Below are 27805 nucleotides of genomic sequence, written 5' to 3'. Positions count from 1 at the left end.
ATGTGCACATACTGTACAGTGTAACCCAACTGCTGAGGCATTATGTAGATTTACTGTTTATGAAGATTTAATGATCCTTGGGAGGGGTTCAGGAAGACTTAGTTATACATAACATACAAGAATCTACAGAATATATTATGCAAAAATAGAAACTTAATTCATGTTTTATTCAAATCATAAAAAGGGGAGATGGTGGAGATAAACCTCAACGACATTGTTCCTCTGTAATCAAGCAGTACCGACTTACAGTAATTTACAGTTCAGAGCTTTGCCTAGCAACATCGTCCGCTACCCAGTAAAGGTTTAATGGCGCTGCAGCGAGCAGCCCGACAAAAGAGGAAATTCATTTTGATTGTATTTCTCCATGATTAACACTTGCTGTGTTGACTTGAGAAGGTCAAACCGGGTGAAATATGGCCTGAGAGGAAAAAAGGCAGCGCTGTGCCCTGGCTGCTGACTGGTGATATTTCTCTCTTTGTTTTTCATTGCATGCGGTTTAATGAATGAATCCCATACAATCGCTACCAAGGAGACTCTGAAAAAATGGCCATCAAAAGAGCAGCTCGGCCCCAATTTATCTCCCTTTGCAATTGTCTACTGCTCCCCGTGTTTTGCACAAACTCACACATACCTTCTCTTCTTCTTGGAGTCCAACTATTCTCTCATATCTTTATCTCAATCGCTGCCTCTGTTTGTGTCTTTCTCTCGCCATAATGCCACATTCCTTGTTCCCCAGCACAACTATCTTTCCTCCTATCCTCTATCTGGACACATTGCTCCTAGCGAGCCCATACACAGGCAGTCACTTATGCATTACAGACACTCTCATCAATCCTGGTTTTGTTTTACTGCAGAAAGGAGTAGGCCGTCCTTCTGGCTCCACATTAATTGCACTATGGGAACATGGACCACACTGAAAAGAAAAGGCCGTTGGATTAACATGATTTTAATATGGAAACCGGTTGCACACATTAAAAACATGTGTGAATATTTCCTTTAATATAGGTATATTCATTTACCCTATGTTTAACCAACATGACTTTTTTATGTTCATTTTAGGCTTTTAATATGCTCAGTATATTTCTGTACAGAGCCACATTAATGTTTTGTTTAAACTACATGCTATAGTTTTCTGTTTAATCTACTTAGTGCTCAAGGGGTACATAAGATTATTTATTTCATGTGAATAGAGGCATGTCGTACATTCTTCTACAGGATCCATCCTAATCTCTTATATCTACAGCATTTATCATAACATTTTAAAACATATAGTCAATAAAGACAAACACATTTCTTTGAACAACATTCATGTATTTTTCTCAAAAAATAAAACAATATTAACAACCACCACACATCCAGATGAGCTTTTGGTTTTTCCATCATGCAGCCCCAGGAGAATTAACAAATACATTGAAAATAAAGAAGTAGAAGAAATAGAAAAAGTTTGTGATGCATATACATTATTGTGTTAGAACACAGCAAGGAAGCTTAAAGGTAACTATTCTCCCGACCAAAATAAAGGTTTATTGGGCCAAATGGCAAAGAAAGGCTTATTTTTGTAACTCATTCATAGTAAACAATTAACAGAAAATGTCAACGCCTAGCTGAAAAAGGGAAATGTTCTTGCAAATCCATTATTTAAATAGTAACCTGCTAATATGAAAGGGCACTTTAATGCAAAAAAGCAATGGCATTGCTTTGGAAAAATATACATGAAAGTATAAAAATGGCCTGGTTTCTCACCACATATTCACTAAAGAAAGTATTACAAATAAAAACAAGAACTGACATTTTGAAGTAGCGCAATTAGTACATTCTGAAACACATGACAATTGGCCGAGATGGGTTTTCTGCGCAGGGTGGCTGGTGTCTCCCTTAGGGATAAGGTGAGAAGTTCGGTCATCCGGGAGGGACTCGGAGTTGAACCGCTCCTCCTTCGCGTCGAAAGGAGCAAGTTGAGGTGGTTCGGGCACCTAGTTAGGATGCCACCTGGACGCCTCCCTAGGGAGGTGTTCCAGGCACGTCCAGCTGGGAAGAGACCAAGGGGTAGACCTAGAACCAGATGGAGGGATTATATCTCTTCGCTGGCCTGGGGGCGCCTTGGGATCCCCCAGTCAGAGCTGGTTGATGTGGCCAGGGAAAAGAAAGTTTGGGGCTCTCTGCTGGAACTGCTACCTCCGCGACCCGACCACGGATAAGCGGGAGAAGATGGATGGATGGATGGATGACAAGTGGTACATTCTGAAAACAAATGACACCAGGAAAAACCCACATTTCTGAAACATGCAAATCAAGCAAAAAGCATGAGCAAAGGAAGTGCAAGACAGTTGTATCGATGAAAGTCCAGTATGAATGCTGTAAAAGTGCACAATGGTCCATGGCAACAGCTCACTCAAACAGTTTGTTTTTAAACGCTTGGGCTTTCTTGGAGAGCATGTTGCCGTCTAGCTCCATTAACATTTGCTGGATCACTTCGAACGTGCACTTCAGTTTAGGGGGGTAGTTCAGGTTCATTGCATACATTAGTCCAAACAGCATGGTAGCAGCTAATGCAATGTTGTCCACATCAGTTAGTAGGCTACCTGTTGGCCTTCCAGGACAATCTGTTCTCTGGTCTCATGGTGGAATTGTGTTTGACGACCTAAAGTCCCACTGTAATCCCCTGAATGGACCGCAGAATGACGTCTTCATCTTCTGCCTGCAGAGTGCACATTCACAAAAGGAACAGAGTTAGATCTAACAAATCAATACATATATATATACCCATTACTAATCCCTGTGTTTAACAAGTACATTTGGTCAGATTTCAGTACTTTTAAGCCTCCTTGTTATCTGATATACTGTACTCCTGTCTGACCTGATCAAAAATGTTTCATTTCCTGTATCCGTTTTAAATTAAAAGCCCTCTGGCTTTTCAGTGTAGTCAGGCTATTAAACAAAAAACAGGGATGTTCACATACTTTAGGCTATATACTATGTGGTGTTTCAATAAATACATATTTTAACGCCCAACAAAAAAATCAAAAGGTCAAATATTACTTCTACTGACCACAAACTCTCTCATTGAGGTACACACACAGCCCCTTGCGAAGACAATCCCGGCCTAAATCGACATCATCAACCTAAGTGAAGGGGAATAAGAAAATAAAGAATCTGTTTTGCTCAATGAAATGTGTACACTATTGACTCGATGTATAATTTCTAGGGCCAGGACTCGATTAAAAAAATGTATCTAATTAATTACAGGCTTTGTAATTAATTAATCGCAATTAATCGCATTTTTAATCACATATAAATATTTGACCTGAGAACAGTGAGAAGCAATTTTTTTCACATGGATTTTAGTATACCATTGAATAATGACTGAATACATAAGCTTAAACAACAAAACATTGTTAATTTTTTTCAAGGTGGTACACTGGCCATAAAGTGTAGCAATAGCATATTTAGGAATATAGTACATTTCAGAGATTCAGGTAGCCTATAGGTAGGTAGACCTTCTGTAAACTATAACACTTTGTTTTTTAAGTAAAACACAATACTTTCAAGTACATTCAGAACATTGGAAACCCTGACTATTAGAAAACATCTCTCTGTTGCTTCAGAGGCCATAACAGACTTTGTTGATTTACCAACAGTTGATTTAAAAATCTAATACATTTCAGTCCAACTCTCTCAATAACCTTGGCCAAAACAATAAACAGTTCAACATAAAGTGCCAGTTGCACGCACCAACAACATAATAAATAGTTCAACATAAAGTGTACCATTTAAATATTATATATATATAAAATATTCTTCCAATATCCTGATGAAAAATAAAATCTCTCTGTTGCATAGGCCACTGTTTGATCAGCGCGAATTGGGTGTGGGTCCTTGTACTCCGAGTCGGGCTAACGTCCACGCTAGCTTCCACGCCAGCTGCTATATGTTTTGCATTGAGGTGATACTTGAGGCTTTATGTGCTGCGGTGATATGCAAATTCCTTTTTGCATAATTTGCAAACAACCGTGCTCTTATCGACGCTTCTATCCGTCCGTTTTTTAAAACAAAATGTCCCATCCACGGGGCCAACCAAAGCGGTCTCATCAGCTTCTTCGTTCATGTTTGACTATTGTTCACTGTGGTTTGTTGTTGTCTGAAGTCATGAACGTTAGTTGGTGCTCCAGTATAATCGGTACCCCTGAAACTCATCCAGTGAGAAACGTTCCGCGGTACAAAAATAAGTGCGATTAAAATGCGTTAATGTTTGTGTAATTAATTAATCTTAATTAACGCGTTAAAGTCCCGGCCCTAATAATTTCCTTAAAATGAATTCTTACTTGAGTCATGTTTGACATAATACAGTTCAGACGCTGGCCTATCTGTCCTCCTCTATTCTCAAAAACCTTCAGAAGTTTGTCAGATAGCACATCCAGCTGAGAGAGAAATCTTGATTGGAGGGGCAGGGTTGTTATGCGCTTAAACTCCGCATTTATCAAAGAAAACTAAATATCACAGTCATAAAAATCATGAAATGTTTTCATTTTCTAATGATGTTATGATTGTAGTTGTGTGCTTGCCTCAAAACGATGCAGAGAATCTAGTCCATGCATTTGTTACTTCAAGGCTAGCTTATTGTAACTCTTTATTATCAGGGTGTACCAAAAACTCAGTTAAGTTGCTTTAGCTGATTCAAAATGTATTGACCAGAGCACGGAAAAGGGACCACATTACTCCTGTTTTGGCTCTGTAGTGAGAATAACTTTTTATATCAAGTACGAACAACCAGGTTAGACTACATTACATTTCATTTAGTTTACGTTTTTTTCCAAAGCAGAATGTTCGGCTTTTGCCTCTCACTTTCTGAATAACTTTTTTCCAATAAATCAGAAAATGTGTATATCCCTGCAATGTTTGCAGTATGTAAATATTATGAATAAATATTCAGAAATTGTCAGACTAATACCAGTTTTCAATTAGTTAAAGATCAAGTTTAAGTTAAACGAGTAAATCACACAAAACATTTGAATACTCACCATTTACTACAGAGCCTTTGGAACAATGTTCAAAGGAAGGCTGAGGTCAATCTTCTCCACACCAATTACCTATCACAGAAAAACATATTTGAAATAATTTCATTATTCACACACAAATAAAACAAAAATGTTCTGCTCCTTAAAGGCGACATTTACCATTTAATGATGTACCTTTAGGTTAATATGAACCGACTTCGGCCGAGATGGGCGCCTCCAGTGTAAAAAGCTACAGTAGCCAATAGAGCTCCTGCGGATGATGTCACATATGCTGGTCACGTGACGAGAAACGAAGGGGGCAGCCATTTTGGCAGTAATCGCGTCAGTAAATTCATTGGCAGGCACTGGCAGACTGTCGAGGATGGTGGATAACTGCTGTGCACCAGGTTGCACAAATAGGCGTGGGAAGAAGAAAGGTGTATCTTATTATCGCATTCCAAAAGACGCGGAGAGGAGGGAAAAGTGGATCGCAGCGATTAAAAGAGCCAGGAGCCGTCTGAACAAGACTGAAAGATGGGACCCCCCGGCCGTTTGCTTTCGCTTATGCAGTGATCACTTCATATCAGGTGGGTGAAGGAATACAGTACAATGCTACAAAAAGTTTTCAAAAAGCAAAAATACAAACTAGTTTCAGACGCACTGCAGTAGCTATCCAAGCTAATAAACAAACATGCTAACGTGACACTGCCGTAGCTAGACAAGCTAATAAACAAACAATGCTAACGTGACACTGCCTATCAAACTGGAATAATTTAATACTTACCCTTGCAGTGATGATGCCGAAGTTTTTGGATGTAAGACTCCACAGTTGAATGTTGTTTACGAAGCCGGACTGACACCATTTGTAAGCCTCCAAGCTTTTGTAAGCTCTTAGGGAGTCTCCTGAGTACACTGATGGAAAGCTTACAAGATAGCTGTGGATGTCCGCGTAGCGCAAGTCGGGTACATCGTCTTCAGAGCAGGAGGTTATGCTCTTGAAAAGCACACCGGGTGCATTATATGGGTCGCTTATATTTAATCTTTCTAATTTTGTACTATAAAGCCGAATTTCACTTGAATTAAAATGAGATGTATACTCGCACGGTAGGAAAACGCTGGCGCCGGTCGTCATGTTTACTGCCAAAATGGTGGCTGATAACCAAAAGTCACGTGACCGCAGGAGCTCTATACTAATGCAATGAGTACGGAGCCATACACATCAGCGTTGCGAGCTCATTTCCATTGGTTTCAATGGAGACGTGCACTGAAGCAGCGCGCAGCGCTCGTCATGTGACGAGGGACAACCAATCACAACCGAGAAACATCTCAACTTCCGTAAACACAAGTGTACGGCAAATATGGAAGATAAGTTCATTTCACAGCGGGTGGATCGTCACCCTTACTTGATCTGTCCGGCATGTCCCCCATATTCATGGTATGTGCACCGCTGCTAAAATGTAACACAATCATTAATATCCTCCACTTTCCAGTATCGCTTTCCGGGACACACCACACACAATATTGCGTCTCTTTTTTTATCTGTGTGTATTTACGGTATTTACATGAACACAGAGCGGATCAAAGCAGAGACATAAACACAGTTTTTTAGGGAAAACACTGCGGTCCCACAGACAATATTGTATCTTTAACAATCAACACCTTAAATGGGTAAAGATGGTCGCTTAACGTAAGGTAGGCCTGCATCACCGCCCTTAAAAGTCGGCACAAGAGTAGACATGCAGAGCCGGACCGACGCAGTAAAGTTCTACACCGCCTGACAGCAGACATGAAATAAATGAAACAAGACGTAGCCTATAGACATGCAAACATGCCGCAAGCTCATCCATCAGATATGACTCCCCCCTCCCCACTGAGCTCGGTTTAATGTGCATAACTTTGGGCAAGGTTCATAGTTTTAAATATTGTAAATCAAGCAACTGTCGGACTTACGCTCAACAAATACTCACAGTATAAAAAAACACGCTAAACACAAGTCAATCAATACTCACCTTATGATTTTCATGGCTTTATCCTAGCTAACACTAGTGAATGACAATGTTTACACATTGACAGCTGTATTTACGTTGCTCGTTGTAACGGCAAATGTGAACTCTGCTTTTTCCAAACAATGCGTCTTGTGATAACCTGCAACAATTTGATGACATTAAATAACTTTAAATAATTTTTACCTTGTAGAGATGTTCTCGGGACAGAACCAGCTTATTCCTCCGATGCGGGAAGAAAAAATTGTAGAACCCCTTCCCCCCCTCCTTTGTTTAAAAAAGAAAAAGCTTCACATTTTTAAAAATAAATACATTTTGCAATTTTTTTCTGCTTTACATCTTGTCCATTAAAGTGCCATATTGTTCAGGTTCAATTACGAAACTATTAAAGTACGGGTTTGAGTCCGACCATATTCATTTGTGAATAAAATATTTGTAAATAATAATTAGAAGCTGAGTAATCGGTTGCGGAGCAAGCTGCTGACGTATGTGCTCAGTGGGCGGAGTTACTTTTTTCTTATTTCTTAACATGACTGAGACTTATAGAACGCACACCCCTCAAGATTAACATAGTTCTACATGATAGATTCATGTTTCGACAAGAAACATGAATAAATTATGTTTCATATATTAAATGCATATTTGCAAATTGAACAACCCCACTTTCCCCTTTTTTTCAGTGCAGGATGGTCAAGTAGTTGCCTCTCTTGTTCTTTTTTCTGTCATCATTCTTTATTTCCTTTGCCACCCACTGGCCTTCCATCACTAATTCCTCTCTGGATTAATGTCCCCTCATCTTCACTTCTAACCCTCTCCCCCCTCACCTTTTTACCCATATATTCCTTTCCTTTTCCCTTCCTGTCGTTCTGTCTTGCCCTCTCCTGCGGTATCACATTTCACTTTGATGTAAACTACCCACAGTGGACCGAACTTTAACATTATACGCTGAGACAGGCGTCCTGGAGATAAATTGTTATTGCCCCATGCCATGATGCCGCCCTCTATTCTTCTCTATGCACCCCTCCATCTCCTCAACACCTCAACAAAGGTGTGTGAGTCCAGGAGTATGTGCTGATCGAGCGTTCTCAATCAAATTAGCATGAGGAATGGTGGCAGTGGACTCTAGGGTGCTGGGAGGCAGGCAGGCGGTTTCATTTGCTTATTCTTTATCTCCAGGCCGCAGTCAACAGCCACACATTCTCCCCATTCATCATGGCACCAGGGTAATGTGTTGTGGTACTTTGTTTCCTCTGCAGAACTCAAACAGGGTAAAGGAACAAAAGTAGTTGAAAAAATATAAAGGGAAAGGGAGAATGGATAGCTGAGAGAAAAAAGTGGCTGTGGACAATGGAAATAAGAGAGGGTCATCACAGGCGGCTGCCACGGAAACACACGTTTGATTATTCCCATGGATTTTTTACATTGTTGGCGTTCACACAATGTGTTGTTTAAAATATATTTCTCAGTATTTTTTACAGCAAGCTCAATGTTTGTGTCTTTTATTTGGTTGAACTTGTGTTTTGAGTGTGAGGTTTTGTTAATACACTGTGTGTCCTTTAGCTCATCATTATTATATCAGCCATGTTCAATCATGATAAGAACTAATTAATTATTTATGCACACTATCTGATCTGTTTATAAAGATAACAACAACATTTTCACACAGGCAGCCACTATACTGACGTGAGTTCAGACCTGTCCAGTACCCAATGATTACACACGTATGATGAAGAAAATACATTTGAAGCTAAACACGACAGGTCAGGTTGCAGCTATGAGACGTGAAAGCCATTTTGTGGCCAGTGTAGACAGCTGTATCGATTAGAATTAAGCAGACACTTGTGAGATGGCTGAAATGCCACTGCTCTATACGTTCAACCTACATTTTGTCTGTGACTCCTCAACATTTTGGAATATATATCAATAAACTTCCTTTGTCTTCAGGATTTGTTTTACATTTGTTCAAAACACACATTCAAATAATCAATCTTTACCGTTTTGAGAGCGTTTTTGTGATGCAATAAATGCAAACCTTGTTCAAACAGACTTTACTTAGACTTAGAGAATGCAACGTTCCCATGAACTAAAATGGGGTAAGTCGCTAGATGATCTGGTGAAAAAGTAAAACTGAACTCGATTCCTTACACTACACAACGTAATGCCTGAATCTCAAATAAAAAGGATTTTCTTCACACTCTAATTTCTGTGTCACAACCTAAACTGTATTCGGTTAGAAAATATTGACATAAATATTATTGCTTCAGTGAATGTACTGTGTCAAAGATGCCCACAGAAATGTACAAAATATTCCACATTTCATAGTTTTCAACTGTTCCATCTTGAAGTTACTTGGCTAAGAAAAACAACTAAAACTGACATGATTTACATTCATGTCAGTGTCAGTCATCCCTTTTTTTTGGAGAACAGTGTCAAAATCAATATAATGCTTGTAGTATCATTATGGAAAACATAGGACTTATTATCATAAGTTCAAAGCCAGTGGTGAGCAAGATTTTTGTAATGAAATGCATCCTGTTTGAATGATGTGAGCCTGCATTATTAATAATGCCTGAGTTGTTAATAAGTCAGATGGATGGTTGAATAATTATGATTGAAAGGTTTTGTTTTTCCTGCCAATCCGTCAGGAACAATCACATCAATTCTTCTGCTACTCGATGAAGACACACGTAAGAAGTAGTTCATAGCTCTCAAAAACTTGTTCTAGTGTTAATTAAAGCTGCTGGGTGTAGAAGAGCTCTAGAGAAACAAGAACAGCATGATGGCATATTATAACAATCTAAAAAGAGAGATGGGACATTAAGAATAGAATGTAAAGTATGAAAGGGTAGAGAAAATAACTCCTTAATTAAATTACAGAGCACTTTTTCCATGGATAATTGCTATAGTGGGGGCTGTGTTGCTGTTAGGCAGCTTCACATCCTAACAATAGTGTGTTTCTCTTTGCCAAATCCCAATCTACCTACAGTGACTACCTGAGAGTGAAACTGCACCAAGGTGACAAAAGCAGAGGTACTAATTAAACCCAGGGAAGCAGCAGCTAGATGACACACTTCAAAGCTGTTGAGGCAAAAGAGGAAGCAGAGCAGGGAAGGAGGGACACAAATAAAGTTAGAAAGAGGGATAAAAGAGAGTAACAAAGTTAGAGGCAGGAAAGAAGGAAATACTGTGTGTGTGTGTGTGTGTGTGTGTGTGTGTGTGTGTGTGTGTGTGTGTGTGTGTGTGTGTGTGTGTGTGTGTGTGTGTGTGTGTGTGTGTGTGTGTGTGTGTGTGTGTGTGTGTGTGTGTGTGTGTGTGTGTGTGTGTGTGTGTGTGTGTGTGTGTGTGTGTGTGTGTGTGTGTGTGTGTGTGTGAGAATAAGAGAGAGACATAAAGAGCGGGAATAGAAAGGCGTATTGTGATGGATCATCAAAGGATAAGCGAGCGAGCAGGACGGTCTGATCAAACGGCGCAGGTGTCTGTCTGTCTGCCCCGAAGGTGAAGAGACACACCACTTGGTCTGCCTCTCTCTTTCTGTCTCTCTGCCCTCTTTGTCTTTGTGTAGCTGTTACATTTCTGCAGTGGGTGCTTAGCCGTTAGGTAATAGTGAGGCAAGTCTGCAACACAAAAAGGTTGAAGAACATCAAAGATTCTGTCCGCTCTTCAGAGGGCTGACACACACCTGCACACTGGATTTCTCTGCTGCCACTGACATGACTTGAATTCATTTTTTATTGTATTTTGTCTGCATCTTGCCTAGTGATGCGAAATGAAGTAATATCCCCATATTCAAATATTAAAGCACTCATTTATATTTTAATTGTGTATGTGTTATGTAAACAGTGTTATGCTTGGTGATGATTCCACAAGGATTTATTGCCAACGTTTTTTTCCTTACGATTTCATCACCCCGATATGATTCCATTGAAGACAACACATTAACATATTCAATTAGCCAAGTCTTGTATTTGACTTTCATTGGGTATCTAGAGATGCATTCCAAAGTGAAGTCTATGCTGCTGGATGTGTGAATACGCAAGCATGCTAACTCACCTTCCCCAACAACTGACAACATGGAAGTACGAGGTGGTACTCTTGTATTATCAGTCAGGTTTTTACCAAAGTGGTACCAGTTTATATTTGGTATTGTGTCTTTTAGAAATAACACGAATACTTACAGTACTTTAAGTTATTGATATTTTGGAACAATATTCCACTATTATATTATATGCTTTTAATGTGTTTTTTTGTTTGTACTATAAATCCACAAACCTTAATGCTATTGAAAAAGTCGAGATGTTCATAAAAAGGGAAACAACACTTTAAAGACAATTCCTCTGTTGTTTGGAGGTTGCTTTACAGTTTGTCTCTTTAGGCTTTTCACCTAACACTGTCTCTCTCCCTCCATTTTTTTTGTTCAGAGCAGGAGACTGGCTCTCAGTGAACTATCAGTGTGTTTATTGATATCTCCTCCTTGCCTTAGGACATGAGGTTCAGCTCTACGCCTCCACACTCCTCTCTGTGTTTGCTCCCAGCAGGACACATTCATCCCCCTTTTTTCTCCATCAGCCGTCTCAATCCCTCTTCTGGTTTCCTCTCTCCTCATCTCTCTCTCTCTCTCGCTCTCTCTTCCACTTTTCAAAGTGAATCCCCATTTATGCCTGAGACAATGACATCCTTTCATTAGAAACCAGGAAGATATTGTACTTTTGATTGATTCTGCTCACCTTATGTCTGACCTGCATGTTTGCCCCCATGACGGTTAGCTTTCCAGTCTTGGTCACTGCGGGGCCTGTTGTTTATACATAAGAATCTTTAAAAGCTTTAAAAAATGTATTTTGATGAAATAACAGAAGTAGAAGGTTACCAAAATATTCATTATAAATGTTAAAGGTCCCCTATAATTTTTTATGTATTTTTTACATACATATGTGTCAGAAAACAAAACCCTCTCTTTTCCTCCATACCCACATCTCTAAAAACGGGGGTACAACGGAACTGATCCAGATTTGCTGCCAATATGACGTAATATCGGAAATGTGGGCTGGCTTTACGCCCACGGCCCTATCAGCAACGTCGTTATCAGAAACAATTCCCGACGGGTTTTGTAACTAATATGGTCTTTGTTTACATTAGCAAGCATCGCTAACACTCAGAGCTAACCTATACTGGAGAGAGCATGTGTAAAAAAGCAGGAAATAAAAAAGAACTCACCTTGTGGTAAACCTGTGAGAGTAAAAGCATTTGAGTGCTGTTTCAGCAATAATCCTTGATGTGGTTTTGAATATGATATGGCGTTTAATCACGGCAGCATTTAGCTGTATATGGTTAGAATTATATATATTATATATATTTTTTTTTTTAAAGCTTTAGACCCAGAATCAGCATTTCTCTAACAGGGCTGAAACAGAGGGATACAGTATGAGGGATATCTAAAATGTACCATCTGTTTGGTATTTTGAACAAAACACTTCATAGACATGTTTTTATATATTTGTATATATCGGAGACCTATAATATATATGACTAAAAATAGCATAATAGGAGACCTTTAAGTCCCTTACAATATTACATTTCCAAGATTAAAATGTCACCAGATGTAACTGGGAACTGGCTATAATTGATGGAGGACACTATTCCTCATGACAAGGATATTTCTCAGTTATTTGTTCCAATATATAAGCAAGTTTTAATTTGTATTCAGCTTTTTAAGGTGTTAAAAGAACACATTATATTATATGACAGTGCAGCCAATGAAGAAACACAATGTATACCACCTGCTGTACATTATGTTCTCAACTGCTGCAGTTTCCAATTAATCGATCTGTCCCGGTGAATGGGATTCTCAAAAGTCTAATTGGCATACGGCTGACAGTGTTTAAATGTAGCCAAGGTTAAAGACACTGTTCTCTCAAAAACTCCACCTCCTGTTGCAGGCAGCTTACATTCATACTGTTTATTTACAGTATGCGTTGTGGTTTCACAGCTCATCCTCATTAAAATTGGATTTGAGACAAAGAACATTATAACTCTGTCACTAACACTACAACATTTTAAATATTAAGTGAAGATGTCAAATCCTATAAAGTCTGAGCTAAAATATAAAATCCCGTCTGATTCGAATGAAGCTTTACATCTTAACTTTTCAAATTAATCTTGGATCATTTTTCTATTGGATTGCGGACAATTGTGTCTCTTGTATCTAATCATCTGCAAGGGAAAGATACAGACAGCTTGAAAACATGTATTTATATTTTAATATATGGTGGATACATCCTTTAATGAAATGTCCTAATTATAAGGCCAATTGTCGACATTTTCACTCACTCGCTGTCAAGGGGTGAACTCTGAGGCATGAACTCAAATGCACAACTCAACTCAGACTCAGGTAGTGTTCAAAATAAAGACTTTACTGGTATTGACACAGTAACAAAATAGGGAAAAACAATAACACTCTTTCGAGGAAAAACAAGGACTATGATCATGAGCTTAGAGGAACGTAATATGTCCGTGGAGTAGGCTTGTACGTGTATCCTAAATGAGGAAACAAACTGGCAATGGACAGGAGGGGACTAGCACAATATATACACAGGGTAAGGGGAAACAGGTGGAAACAATCAGGGCGGGGAAAACAATCACGGACACAGGAGACAGATAGGGGCGGGGAGCGTGGAGGCCTGAAATGAGAGGGAGAATTACTTATTGGAATAAACATAAAGCACAGGACAAAGGGACATGACAAAACTAACATAAAGAATACACTTTCACAATACGTTTCTTAGACATGACACTCGCTCAACAATTGCTTGGCCTTCATGTGTTGTGTTAGTGTTTTTTTTTCTCTCTCCAAGTGTGGGTTTATGCTGGAAGACTGCTTCAATAAATGTTGAAGTTCGCAGTGTTTCCCCTACGTTTACTTCTTTGGGGGGAAGCTGCTTGAGTGCGTGTGTGTGTGTGGGGGGTGGGGATATATCTTTTTTAAATCCTCTGGAGCAGAGAGAGGAGCTGTGGATTATTGTTATTGATTAATGCATCTATTTCTTAGGGTCAAAAACACTTAACTCACAACTTAAAATGAAAGCGTTTAGTTTATCTAATAAAAGAGCACATGTTCAATGTGAAAAGTGACAGTAGACGAATTATATGACCTTAATTGAATTCTGTTTCAATGTCATCTTGTATTCTGCATTATTGAGTGTAGCTACTCTCAACTGAGGCTGACTGACTCCTTATCTTGTTAAGTGAAAATACAGCATATGTAACAAGGCAATTTAAAAACAAGAGGAAAGATGGTCTCACTTACTTGAAGGAATCATAAATATATAATATATAATAAATACTACATGTAATTATCCAAATGGCTGTCTCAGGGTGTGGGGAACCTCTCCAAAATAACCTGCCATTTCCAGTTTCTTAGAAGATACTAGTGTATACTAACAATTTGGCATTGTTTTCTGAATCCCATTTATATGATGAAAATCCCCTCTCTGTTGAGTCAGGCTAATTGGATCCATATAAGATGGTCTGAGTAATTACTTGTCCTGTAACGCTCCACTGAGCCCCGTCATCAATGCGTTGTCAAGTTGCTCACAGCATCAAACCACCTCCTAGCCTCTGATTGATTTAGCAGAGGACCGAGTCCCTTCCCTTATTACCCTATTACCCCCTTTTTCTATTCTGCATTGGATCTTTCTCTTATTCCTTGACACCTTGTGATGATTTTTTCGATTTCTTAAATGCTCCTTTATTTTTTGTGTGTGTGTGTTCGCTCATAATGAACTAATAATAATAAATACATTTATTTTAGAGGCGCCTTTCAAAGCACCCAAGAACACCTTACAATTCCTAAAATAGTCTAAAGAAAGGTTTAAAAACAGTATGGAAGGACAATAACAGGGAACATTTAGGGAAACGGGACATGTAGCACTACAGTGAGTAGGCTGACAGGTGGGTTTTGAGTGTGGTGATTGTGTCAGACTGTCGGATGTGGGTGTGGGGTAATTCCAGAGACTTGGAGCAGTGCAGCTAAAAGCCCGAGCACCCATGTTGACGAGGCATGGGGAGGCAGATGGTAAACCAGCAGAGGATGAGCGGAGGGAGCGATAGGGGGTGTTCACCTGTAGGAGGTCAGATAGGTGGGGGCCAGGTTGTGAAGCCGTCTGTATGTGAGCAGGAGGTTTTTGTACTCAATCCGGTGTTGTGCAGGGAACCAGTTGGATGACGATGGGGGTGATGTGGTCAGAAGACTTGGTGTGGGTGATGATCTGAGTGCTGAATGATTTGGAGCTTTTTGAGTAGTTTGATGGGGAGGCCTGTGTGTGTGTGTGTGTGTGTGTGTGTGTGTGTGTGTGTGTGTGTGTGTGTGTGTGTGTGTGTGTGTGTGTGTGTGTGTGTGTGTGTGTGTGTGTGTGTGTGTGTGTGTGTGTGTATGTGTGTGTATGTGTATGTGTATGTGTGTGTGTGTGTGTGTGTGTGTGTGTGTGTGTGTGTGTGTGTGTGTGTGTGTGTGTGTGTGTGTGTGCTTGTTTAATGACATTATAATTTCATTAAACATAAATCACACTTGTGCTCCTTTCATATCCATGCTCTGGGGCACCCTGTCTACTGTATGACCTCCATGTATTCTAACATGTACCAACAGTCTTACAAATATAGCGTTCATAAAAAAATGATTTACTAAATTACTAAGAACCTTGAATGATTACATTTCCACTGTAAACTTTAAATGTGCAGGCACAAATCAAACAGCAGCTAGGGGGGCGATGCTTTTATAATAGATAGTTAATTGTATTCTATACAATGTGCTGTTATATTCACACGTTTATACAGCATATTGTATAAAGGTGTGAATATACTGTAACTGCTTTACCCAGCATTGTTAGTAAATGTGTTGATAACTGTGAAAAACGTGTTTCCTGGCTCTGTTTCTGGCTGTAGGAAGCGGACAGGAAGTGGAAAGTAGAGCGGTATTGAGACGTGCTACCTCCTTGTCTTTTTTTTCATCTAAATGATGGTCGAAAGAACATGCTCTTCAAGGATAGAGCACTGACCCATGGTCCCGATGTGAGCTGGAATTACTTAATGAAATGTGCAGTGAATAGCAGCTGAATCTAATCCAGCAATTCTCTGTGTTCTCTCGCGTGCTCTCGCTCTGACAGAGGGTTGACAGGGCTTCAGTTTCCTGACAGGCCAATTAGACAGCAATTTGCATATCTTCCTCGCTCCATTTGCCTTGTTCATGTGAGCATAAAATAAGGTAATCTGACTTTTCGACCTGTGGACGACACAAGGCACACAGACTAACTTAATCCATGACCCCTCCTCTTTTCTAACTTTCCCATCTCTCTTTCATGTACCTGACCTCTGTTGTTCCGTCACCTTTCCCACATCCTTTATTTCCTTTTTATCCAAACCTGTTAACCTTTTCACCTTCCTCTCCTGTCTCATCCATGTCATCATCCAAATTACAAAAAGAACAGTGCTCTCTGAAGGAGGTTAATTAAAGATGTTGATGTATTTTTTATCTTCCAAGAAACCTTTCAGTTGTAATTGTCCACTGTACGTAATAAAGCAAACTAACTAAGACATTTGCTAGAAGTTGATGATGATGGATGTGGTTAAAAAACAGCAAATCTTTACCTTAGAACTATTTAATAAGTTAATAAAACTCAGTCGAACGTATCTCAGTCACTTATATAACAAATCACTCTCGATATGGATAATAAAATTACCTTTGTGGCCTGTGCCAATATTCTTATCCAGACATGGCAATATTTGTCAATGCACTGCACCCTTTTGTCTCACTTAAAATGGAGTACTGTCCATGTATTACTTCAATGTGTCTAATGTCGAGAGTTTGTAGGCTCACTATATTGGTGGATGCTGCTGCAGTTATGTAATAAAAGTGCATGTAGTAGGGTCATTTGAGTCATTTTTTGGCAAAACAGAAACACATAGTGCTTTGTTTTGTATATGTGGCTTAAAATTATTCATTACTTATTAGTTATTCCTTATTATAAGTGCAGCAAATTAAGAGTCAGCTGTTTAATGGGCAAAATAATGTAAATTATTAATAGAACCCCGCCTATAATACACACTAGAGTTGTGGCCTGATTTATTAAGTAAAAACATGACCTCTTAAACAGCATTAACAGTCTAAAGATACACCTTCAGTGAATTGCACAAAAAACATACTCTTTAGTTGATTTTCACAAGAATTATTCGAGTACAGTACGTTTTTCATTATACCTCAAATCAGTTATTTTTAAAGTAATTTGTATTTAAGCCAAACTTGAATTAAATAAATGCAAATCGACTCCTTTAGGATTTGAATACGTTTTTTTATCCCACTATACTGTATGAAACTATTTGAATGATAAACTCTGACTCATATACGGGGTCAAAGAACAGATTTGAAAAATGTGGTTTAAATGTGATGGATGTCTTGCTGTTTTTTCAATCAAGGTGAAGGAGACAAACAGCCTTTGTTATTGAATGATGCTTCAGCTAAGAGTTTATGTTTATTAAGGATCGCCAGTAGCTTTTGCTCTTGACAAAAGCTACTCTTCCTGGGGTCCGACACTTAAAACAATACAACAATAATACAACAACATTCAAGACATAATTCCTGACATCATTAACAACATTAACAACATCACCAATATCATCAACAATTTCCAACATCATCAACAATCTCATCCACTTTCAATATCAATCTCAGCCAAGGATGAGTGCACTAGACACCCACCAGTACAAAGCACGAGATATAATTCAATTAGGGTTCACAGCTCACACGGGTACATGGTCATTAGTAGATGGCCCTTCAATCTCTCCTTGAAAGAGGCTCTGGACTCTATTTCAGCAAGGTAGTTTGGCAATGAGTTCCTTGATAGCTCTATAAGACACAGAAGATTTCAGAAGATTTGTCCTGGGTTTAGGTGCCAGTAGATGGCCTGATGTAGCTTGTTTAGTCTTATGGTCCTGCTCGTCTCTCGTGTAAACTATTTGATCATAAAAATACAGTGGTCTTTTGCTAAATTGGACATTTTTTAGAAAAGTGATAACACGAGATTGCAGACGTTTCTCAACCGGAAGCCATGATAGGTTTCTATGCATAACTCCAATATGAGTGCGCTTCGAACAGTGGAGAGCTAGTCTGGCAGCCTTGTTTTGAGCTATTTGTAATTTCTATGTGTTTTTGCTGCTGATGACCATATGACCGGACAGTACTCAAGATGTGACAAAACCAGAGACTGAATGACTTGTTTCAAAATGGTTGGTGTTACATACTTTGTACATTTTCTCATCACAGCTATGCTCCTTCCCATTTTAGTTATGATACTGTCAATTTGCTTTGTCCACCGTAAACCAGAATCAAGAACAATGCCAAGCAATTGAGTCTTGTTTACCTGTTCCCCTGGCTGACCAGCCAGTGTCAGGCTTAATTGAGGATTGCTGCTTAACATATGTCTGGATCCGAACACCATGGCTTTTGTTTTTGCAATGTTGAGTACCAGTTTGTTATTGTTGACCCAGTCTGCTATGGCTTTAATCTCCATTTTAAGTAGATAGTTCAACTCACTGCATGTTGATGCTGTACTGTATATTGTGGAATCATCAGCATACATTATTACACTGTACTTATTTAATACGTAAGGAAGGTCATTTGTGAATATAGAATACAACAAAGGCCCAAGCAAACTCCCCTGTGGGACCCCACACTGCAACACCTTACTTTCAGAAAAGCTCCCATTGAAAAAGACTCGTTGCCTTCTCCTAGTCAGGTAGCTCTCCATCCAACACATAGCAACAGAATCAAAGCCATAGCATTTGAGTTTGTTCAGCAGCAGACTATGATCGATTACATCGAAAGCTGCGCTAAAGTCCAACATGACAGCTCCTACAAGCCTCCTATCATCCATGCTCTTGAACCAGTCGTCGGTCATTTGCGCAAGTGCTGTACTTGTAGAGTGACCATCTCTATAGGCATGTTGGTATTTCGTTGTCAGATTGTTACTTGAAAAGTAGTATTGAATTTGGGTGGGGACACTCCTGAGGAAGCAAAGGACAAACAAGTTTGAATTGATAAAAAATGTTTCAGTCAGCTGTGCTAAGAGTTAAAAATGTAACCTGCGGATCTGCTTTATGTTATTACGGCAGTATGCAGTGTAACTCAATTAGAGTCTAGTTGATGCTGCCTTAAAACAAATGGCTAAACATAGTGAAGAAAAGGTCATCAGTAATGGCAACTAACTGTGGTGGAGTACAGACCTAATGCAAATAACTAATGTAATGTACTCTGCCTGGCTGCCATTAATGCATGATTGGAATACATCCTTTTCATGTGTCAGCATGTCAGCAATTGTGCAGCTTTTCTTATCCGCCTTTTTCCTGTGTTCAAGTCATTATTTTTGCTCGTCTCCACATCATTATCTTTTCCCCCTGCTTTCTTATTTGTGGTCTTTTTTTTGTACTCTAATAAAAAGCATCTTACCTTCTCCAAAATGCTCCCGGGTTACTAACATTCAACTGTTAGATTGCTGCTGTTCAATAAATTAGATTCCATCCTCATGGTCCAATCTCTTCCTAATGAAGTGCCCCAAACACACAAACACACACATTACCTTAAGGCTGAGTGTGTGCTGCTGGACATGGGTCTCCAGGGTCAATTATTGCAGTGTAATGATTGTAATTGGCTAATTTTCAGCCCATTACCCTATTTTATGTCTCATGCAGCGGGTTGTAATTTAGTGAAAGAGTGATGGCCGGCCTGGCTCTGGGTGATAGATGATATCGGCGCTAGCAAAGGGGAACTCCGTCATTAATAGTGTCTTGGAATGAGCTGTCATGTCGCCAGACCCACACACAGGGACAGAGTGGAGGGCGAGGCAGGAGAGACTGCCCTTCACGCAAAAAGAAAGATTACAGATTGTGTTCATGCATACTGAAAGCATAATGAGGATTGTTCACGTGAATTGATTTATAAAGCCAGCCAGAATCAGAAGTTCATAATGATGCATGTCTAAATCCACCAACACAAAGTCAAAAACGTGAGTGTAGAGACCCTTATTTACAGATTTCTCTCTGATAGGGGTTAGGGTGCCTTTCTTTTATTCTTTTTTCCTGCGATTATTTCTTTGCTCAGTGGATTTGGCTCACATTTGGCACAGCAATCCCAGTGCAGAGCTGGATCACCTCTAAAGTGGCCCCGCAGGATCTGACGGGAAGTGACAGCAAATACGATTTTGTGTGCGTCTTCACCTGCCACTCCACTGCCTTCTTTTAGCTATCCGGGACAAAAGGGGAAGAGTGCTCACTTTTCCAGAAGTGCCAAAACGCGTGAAAGGCAATTTCAAACAAGTGACAGAGTAATGTACGAGGCCAGCGAGGGCCATCAGTCAAGTGCTGAACAGAACTAAGTCAGAGTTCTCGCTAACGTATCCTTAGAGCCACTCTGCGCGCGCTGATCGCAGGATGACTAATGTAGCAGGTAATTACTTTCCACAATACAGATATATTCTATAAAGGATATTTCTGTAAGTATTCGGAAAATGCTGTTACAGCGTCATTGTGATGCTGTACTACAGTATAGTTTGAAAAAGCTGATTGTCTACCATGAGTAGTACAATTTGTCCACTGTTATTGAATAGTAATGATATTAGCTCAAAGTATATTTCAATCAAAAGCCCTTTTAATGCTTTGCTTCCCAAAAGACAATAGATCAACAGTTATTCAAATGTAATACTTTGAGTAGAGAGGTTTATGGTAATTTTATTTAATAATGGGAGGAATACATAAAGCTTTAGTTCACTGCGGTCCTGTGCTGATGTGCTTAACATCTATATGTGCCGTATAGCCATAAAGCATGGCCCACTGTGCTCTTCAGCACTGCAGCTGTGGAACCAATTTCCTGTATTATTTGTATTCTTTCACAGGTTCTAATCTAGTTTTACACCTCTGAGAATCTCGTTGTCTCTGCTAATTGCGAGAGAGAGTGAGAATAAAGGCAAATTGAAAAAAGAGGAGCAGGGGGAAAAGCAAATCTCTCATATCTATGTTCCCTTATACCTCCCATGGCACAAACGGATGAAGACCGTGAAATACCAAACCCTGCCTGCCCTTTTAAGACCTTTTGGTGACCTTTTTGTGTCATTTAACTCTATCAAAAGTGGAGCTGTCGCTACGAGGGGAGTTTTTGTCAGCTGGCAGTCCATATGAGGCGGGCTTTATGGGGTGACAGGTCTCCATTCCCTCAATGGAAATAGTGAGCCTTGCTTCAGTCTTTGATGGTTATAATGGTCTCTGGCAGTCTACCAAATTTGAATTGTCTTTTTCATTTGACATGCAGTGTTTACTAAAAACATAGATTTCAACTGATAAATGCTCAGTAAAAGCACCTCTCAAAGATTCTTTTTTTATTCCAAGATCATGATTTTCACTCGGGTGCTTTGTGCATACAGTGTTTCTTTCACTAAAGGCTTAAGGAAATAAAGTGTTCTCACCTTACCTTGTAAATGATGTCGTCACAGTAAACATCTGAGAGAAATTAGTTATGACAGCTTTACGTGTTGCAGGATTGAAAGTCATTGGTATGCACACAAACTCATATCCTCTAAGTTCCATGGTAGAAAATCTGTTTAAATGATTGGAATTACCTCTAAAAACAAAATGACATCTTCACATTATCCCTTAGCTGAAGAGCTGACAGATGATTAAACATGACAGCGATGCTCGCATGAGCTATTGCCTGCCGTCTGTTATGACAAACATAACTAACATACAGAGATCAATGAAAGATGACAGATTAGGTTACCTTAACCTCCACAGCATATCAAAACTACACTGCTCATTACCTCACGGCAACATGTTGTCTCTGAATGTACCTGATGAATGCTGCATGTGGTGTCACCCCGCAGCCCACACCCCTGCTCACCCACCTGACTGATGGTTCTGCTATGTCATTTTAATAAGCACGCATTAACATTCAAAAGGCCTCCTGGGGTTCTCACATGCCACCAGATCTAATTGATGTTGTGTTTGCTTTAACCTGTGATTTACTTAAAAATGAGATAACGTAAAAATGATTGTGTAGCTAAGTATTCATTAGAAATGAAGCAAAAATAAGGATAGAGAGAGAGAGAGAGGGGGGGGGGTAGAAAAGAGTGCCTTTTATTTCTTCTTTCTTCTTTTTTTCTTAGAAAGAAAATGTTTAAGTTAATTTTTTTTCAACTACATACATTGTCATTTTGTAGGATGTCATTTGTGGTGATGTTGAATTATATTGGATTACACAGAGATATTTTTCTATTCTACGTTCATGACGACTTATTGGAGGACTGTGGACTAAATCATTTTAGCTAGTTGTTGTCAATTAATGCATCAATTGCTTAATTTATTCGACAGAGATGTGCTCATAAAGCAGTTGGAAATGAGTCATTCATTATGACAAACATTACTAAGAACCAATAAATTAAAGGGAATCTTAACCGTTTACATTTAAAACGACAAATGAATCAACTTATCGACTAAAGGTAGACTGCCTGCTTTCTATCAGTAGATACCATAAATAGGCATACTGTTCTTTTATTATTTTTACCTGAGCTTTGTGTCAACATGCAATGGTAACAGTGGTCTCACCTCAGGGACAATGTCAAGAGATGATATCCATCAAATCAACATACATTATTAATAACAGAATACTATGTCAATATGGTTGGACGTTACTAGCCACACAGCTAACGCCTATCAGCCAATACGCGCGCTCGTGTGTGTGTTACTAACCAGTGGGCCGTAGCCTTCTCTTCTCAGTGAGCTGCTGAGCTGACAGAGGTCATATTCAGAGACTCTGTGACATTTACAGCTCAGAGGCTTTTGGAGACTCCCTGCTGTACCTGGCAGTTTGTGATTATCTCAGAACCAGCCATGCCAGGCTGCAGTCAAACACACGGGTGTCCAAAATGAGAGAAGAAGAGAATCACAATGATATAAATGTTGCTTAGAGGAGGAGAGGGGAAGGGGTTTTCAGCTGAAAAGATAATGGGAAGATGATGTTAGGTATGACATGTCTAGGAGAACAGAACATGGTCAAATTGAGGTTGGGTTAATGAGATGCATAGCTATTTCCTGTCTCCTGTGAAAAAAGAAAAACATAATTACAAATGTTGCTGCAGGCAACAAGCAAGACCTGAAACAGACACATTCTTGGTGTTGTTACTTCTCTGCGTCTGTGACAGCAGAGCCTGGACACATGTCTGCCCATGCCATTCTCATCAACATGTTCTCGATGAAACATCCTGAGGGAATTTCTTCATATTTGCCACGAATGTGGATGAATTTATTAGAAATTGGTGTTGCAATGTCACTGTGACATTTAAAAAATAAAACATTACGACTTTTGTGATCCCTGGACTGTTCCTTTAGTGTTACCAGGTCATTGTTTCCAGGAAAATATTAGATATAATAATTACAAATTAATTAATTCATATTAGTTTAAACATGCAGAGTCTTCGGATAATGACTTTTCAGACTTTTGTGACTTTATTTCCACCATTAGTTTGACATTTGTGTCTTAACATTTCCGATAGATTACGATGACATTTGCTATTGAAATGTACGTCCCAGGATTAATTATTGTAACTTGTATAAGCCACAGTACATTTTAGCATGCTAGCATTCTATCCTCATGACTTTACACACTATTAGTATAGTTCCTTTTCTCAGACGTACACTACAAATACATTACAACAAAACGTTTCCAGCAGCTCCATATGTCTCTCTTTCTTCTTTTGTGTATGCATTTGAATACATATGCATGTGTCTGTGAGAGCAACTGCAAACACCTACTTCCCCGAACAGTACAATTCCCCTTCCTCAAGGAGCTATCTCACTGTCAAGTGGTGACCCTCGGGGAGCGGCAAACTGTCAGCTACTGCGAACAGCAGGAGACTGAGGAACAGAGGAGGGGGGATGAAGGTGAGAGAGAGGGTAAAAACAAGAGTGGGTGAGGTGTTTCCGGGGTGAGGGAGAGCAAGGTTGAGCGGTGCTGATGTTGAGAGCTGAACAATGGCTAACCCCGAAATCTGCTACAGAGGAAGGGAGAAGAAACATGGAGAGGTGTGGGAGTGGAGTGGAAGAGAACGACTGAAGAGGTTGGTGGTGTGATATTTAAACCTGGATTAGTTATCTCTCTATATCCTTCCTCATCCTTTATCTCCCCTGCACTTTCTCCTCTCCTCTCAATCACTTTTTAATTCACTCCTCTGTATCCCTTTTGACCTCTTCAGTACTACATGTCAGTGGTATTCCCCAGAGTGCTCATATCTCTGTTGGTCTTATTACATTTGGGGCTGGTTTATTATCCCTTCTGTAATCGCACAGGCTGTTATTTGTATTGTTTAATTTTGGTAAATTGATAAACTGTGCTTAATTTGTGGGTCAACGTTTGATGCACTACCCCCATGCTCAATTTCCTGTAAAAGTGATTAACAGCATCCTCATTTACCTTTCTTTTTTTACGTTCAAACTTTCACTGGATAAAAGCCTAAATGCTACATTGTAACTCAAACCCATGATTTCTCAGACAGAAGTAGACTCTCCTAAACGAATCGTTGTTGTGTCTGACTTCGGCATTCAACTATTTCTTATCGGTTTGAAACACTTCATCCAAAAACACTGTTGAGAGCTCTCGTCCTCTCTTTAGCATTGAAGTGGCAGAACTACATCTTCACGCCGTTCAATTAACAGGCAACAATGACAACCGCAGTTCATCCGATGCATTTCAATCCCACAACTTCAGATGCTGCAAACAACACTAATTGCATAGCAGACCATCAAAGCCTGCAGCAGAATAAGTGTATTGTGTACGATATTGAATTCCCCTCGTTTTTACATTGTGTTGTCCAGGGTCCTGAGTGAATAGAAAACCTGGTGTGTGTGTGTGTGTGTGTGTGTGTGTGTGTGTGTGTGTGTGTGTGTGTGTGTGTGTGTGTGTGTGTGTGTGTGTGTGTGTGTGTGTGTGTGTGTGTGTGTGTGTGTGTGTGTGTGTGTGTGTGTGTGTGTGTGTGTGTGTGTGTGTGTGTGTGTGTGTGTGTGTGTGTGTGTGTGTGTGTGTGTGTGTGTGTGTGTGTGTGTGTGTGTGTTAGTACATGTGCTTCCCGTCTGTGTGAGCTGTTGATTCGTCACCCTGAGGTCAAGTGGATAGTGCGACAATCTCCCAAATGCAATTAGGAAGTGGCCGGCTATCTGAAGGAGCCCGGTGAGACTGTGATGAATTGCCCCTTCATGTCTCTCTTTAACTGACTGTGAGCCTGCTGTGACTGCGCTGGTCAACAAATGCATGTACCGGTATACGCACACGCACACACACACACACACACACACACACACACACACACACACACACACACACACACACACACACACACACACACACACACACACACACACACACACACTGCATTGTGAATACAGCAACACTTTTCACTCTGGAGTCTTCTGGAGGGGGAGGCGGTGGGAATGTAGATGCTGGTATTTTTGACGGCATTTAGTCATGGAACAATTCAGGAGCTATTTCCTGTTGCAGCTCAAATCTGAGGAATTATTTGAATGCTGGCTATACTGTAGGACGTACTTTATATTGTGTGTAGGTGTACAGTATGTGTTAAGAGGTGCTTTGAATCAATACCATATGGATTGTGTTGGTGCTTTTGTTTGTGGGAGTTTTGTTTGTTTGTGGGATGTGGGTGCATATGCAGAACTTTACACAGGTTATGTTATGTACTATAGACATACCGTATGTATATCTTCTAATTATTTTCAAGATGTCATAAGGAATAACTTTGCATCTTGCAATGTCCATCTTCTTTTCTCAAGTTACTTTAGTGTGAAAGTAGCTGAGGGAAACTTTGAGAGTAGATTTAAAAAGACACATGTCATCAAGTGACAAATCTGCAGAAGCATTACTGACATTGACAACTTATCCTCCAGTGACATGCCCAACGCTCTGTGTCCTCATCAACCTTGAGACAGAGAAAATCCTATTAAAGCAAATAGGAGACGGCTTAGTTAAAGGCCATGAACTCTCATGTGTTTTCAACCTCCTCCTCCAACTTCAATCACAAATACAGAAATTCAAAAGTAGAGGAAGAACTTTTTTCTAATTAAGTATTTTTAACATTTTTAAATGACTCTAGCTTAAGAACCAATTTATCATAGATTCTTACCACACTTTTTGTGCATATACACTTTCACCTTAAAACTGAAATTCATATATAATACTTCAGTTTTGATTATACTTTTGAATTATTACTATTCAAATACAAAACAGAAATCACATATCACACTCAATGCATTTGTTAGCTCATCAATCAACAATCTGACATATTTGCCAACAAAACCATCCAATTAGGATAAAAGAATTAGGATATATTCGTAGATGTAAAATTGGAAAAGGGAAAGATGATCATATGTCTGATTGTGAAGAATAAATTGTGAAGAATTACCAGAGACCCGACGTTTTGCGTAGTAAAAAGACAAAAGTTAACATCCATTCCGAGGATCTTTATCAAAATTGTAAAAGAATAAATTCAAAATGTATGTAGTCTGACACCCAAGACAATAAGTTAAAAGAAGAAGCGTTGCATACTGTCACCTTGGGCTAAAAGATTTTAAAAGATTTCAAGAACTTTGAAAAATGTGATCAGTCTAACACATTAAAATGTATTAATGGCAACTTTGCACATGGTCTGCTGGATCAAAATCTGTACACAGCTTTATCCCACCACTGATCTGTAACATCTCACCAGGTCCTGCTTCTAATCTTTTCTACGTTTGGCACCAGAATGACTTTTCAAATCCACAAGTTATATCTTGGATATGAGTGATTTCTGATACAACTTTTCGTGTCATAGGGTCATCCTTCTTCTGTTTAGACGGGAGAGAAGGATGGCATTAAAAACAGTATCTAACTGAAAAATGTATGACACAAGCTAATTAAAATGATAATTCTAAAAAAGCTTCAAAAAGTGCCATCTTTGTGGAGGTCTCTTAAGGCTCAGAAAGCTGAGCTGCGGGAAATAGGTGCAGGCAATCAAATGGAGGCTCAACTTAGAATGATGTCTGAATTGAAACCAATCCCTGCGGGTGGACAGCACCTCGGGCTGTGAAAGGAAGGATTGACTGCTATGGAGAAAGTGAAGAGAGCCTTTGGGGAAGATGAGGAACATGATGGAGTCTCCAACCGACCACATAGTCATTTTATAAATATATGTTGACCAAAATAACTGAATATTAGGTAAGACATTTCCGCCATTTATATTTTTTTAAATGTTTGCAATAATGATGACCTCACCATGGTTGCTTTCCCACCCTTTAAACAACTGGTAAGGATTTGGTCAAGATATTTGATAAAAAGACTGGGGCTAAAATATATACATCACCTCAAACAAACTAGAAATGTAAGTATGTAATTCATTTTTACAGCATGATATGATATGATATGATAGCAAGAAATCAGCCATGACCTATATGAAAACTTGCTGAATAGAGAAAAGCTAAAGTATACATGATCAGTGGATAAATACTTTTTCCCCGTGCCTTTTAGAGTAAGATGATAATAGAATACTAATAAATTTAATATAATATACAAAAATGTATTATTATATTACGTACTTCAGATACAAATTGTTTTCAAAAGGAGAAAGGGATGATTATACTATGTGATTTCAGTTAGATTTAATTAGGTTCAACATAAAGCAACCCAATACCATAACACCTGTACTTAATCCTATGTGTGATTAAGGCATGTGTTGTGTT

General features: G+C 39.3%; 1 protein-coding gene and 1 long non-coding RNA gene across 4 annotated transcripts in view; one reads left to right on the top strand and one right to left on the bottom strand.

Annotated features, from left to right (window-relative positions):
• Positions 1-27805, top strand: part of clstn2a (calsyntenin 2a) — a 150222-nt gene that overhangs the window by 67929 nt on the left and 54488 nt on the right. The gene's annotated exons all lie outside the window — the stretch shown is intronic.
• LOC307017869 lies at positions 991-7413 on the bottom strand. The gene is made up of 5 exons (XR_013802297.1): positions 7184-7413; positions 5019-5087; positions 3050-3122; positions 2583-2698; positions 991-2241 (listed from the first exon to the last, which is right to left on the bottom strand). It is a non-coding gene; the product is annotated as an uncharacterized lncRNA (long non-coding RNA).

The sequence above is a fragment of the Notothenia rossii genome (assembly GCF_949606895.1).
Source record: "Notothenia rossii genome assembly, chromosome: 9".
In the NCBI taxonomy this organism is placed as follows: domain Eukaryota; kingdom Metazoa; phylum Chordata; class Actinopteri; order Perciformes; family Nototheniidae; genus Notothenia; species Notothenia rossii.
Note: the sequence above shows the minus strand (reverse complement) of the source record. Positions and strands in the feature narration are given on the sequence as shown.